The 1,343-nt window shown below is 40.7% G+C and overlaps 1 non-coding gene across 1 annotated transcript; it reads left to right on the top strand.

Moving 5' to 3' along the window:
* Positions 1–221: 221 nt before the first annotated feature.
* LOC125362810 lies at positions 222–328 on the top strand. Its single transcript, XR_007213113.1, has one exon. It is a non-coding gene; the product is annotated as a U6 spliceosomal RNA (small nuclear RNA).
* The last annotated feature ends 1,015 nt before the right edge of the window (positions 329–1,343 follow it).

The raw sequence follows: 1,343 nt of genomic DNA on the forward strand, positions 1-1,343 counted from the left end.
CTCTCTGATTACAAGAGTCATTTTAAAACTTTTTTAATGATCCTTATTCCAAGAGTACTTCTTAATGGTCCTCAAATTTCTGAAATTCAGACATTACTTAATCTAACTTAAAAGCATCCATCATAGATATAGGTACAGATGTCTCACAAAGGTAATTCCAGCTCCTTGGGAGTTCAAGTGGATTATAATCTGAAGATGGGCAGGCAGAAAATATCTTTCACGTGCTCGCTTCAGCAGCACATATACTAAAATTGGAACGATACAGAGAAGATTAGTATGGCCCCTGCGCAAGGATGACACGCAAATTCATGAAGCGTTCTATTTTTTTTCTGTAGGTTTTATGGGCTTGTCACATCACAAAAGGCTGGAATGTATATATTTATTGCCAGATGCGAATTTTCATTGTATGTTTTGTCAGTTCCACCCCCAGGTTAGCTTATTATGGCTTATATGCATTACGAGGGTTGTCTTGCCACTCTGTGGCCAACCTACTCAGTTAGTTCAGCATCAACTCCCAGCAGATATTCCCTTGTTTTATAATGATTGTAATCTCTCTTTGGCACTACTCACCCACAGACCTTCAGATCATCTCTCACACTTTGGCTCTCCCATCTTTTAAGTAACATGAAGGGAGACACCCTAGTGCTGGATTTCCTGGCCTTGTCCCATACCCAAATCACAATTCCTTACAACCAAGCCCTTTTTAGCCCTGAAGGAGGCAGCAAATGTGCTAGCAGAATACAGAACTAAGCTCACCACACACATCTTCCTGTTAATATCTGTTTCTCCTGACAAGTGGTTTGAAGTCAGGTGATAACCCTATTTTTATGTAAAACAATCAGCTATGTTATAGTATTCATACATATAAACTATTAAGATAAAATGAGAAACTTGGAAGGAAGCTTTTGCTTGAAAGTAGGTGATGTGTTCCCTCACTTGAAAAGAATACAGGAACTATATCCAGACAGCCTTGGAGTTGCTGGTGACCAAGGGTCTAGTCTTCTAGTGCCTCTCAAGCAGAACTGAGGAGCTGCTTTGAGGGAATACCTCTCCCTGTGTGCCCGCCACTTGCCTGCCTGTGACCTGTGTACTTACCACAATGTTTTAGGGCCAGCTGGTGTGTGTGCATGCAGGATAGTTCTGAGGCAGAAACAACACATGCTTTATGTAGGAGGCCTGCTTAGATCATTGTTCAAACCTGTGCATGTTATGGAATGACATTCCTTTGAGCCGGAAAGCATATGCTTCTAGGTTATTCTAGGTTATGATTACTGAGCTCACCACACATATAGAGATATTGTAACAGAGAGGAGTTTGAGCTGTTAAAAAGAAAAATGCTTTTA

This window comes from Perognathus longimembris, chromosome 13, assembly GCF_023159225.1.
Source record: "Perognathus longimembris pacificus isolate PPM17 chromosome 13, ASM2315922v1, whole genome shotgun sequence".
Classification (NCBI taxonomy): domain Eukaryota; kingdom Metazoa; phylum Chordata; class Mammalia; order Rodentia; family Heteromyidae; genus Perognathus; species Perognathus longimembris.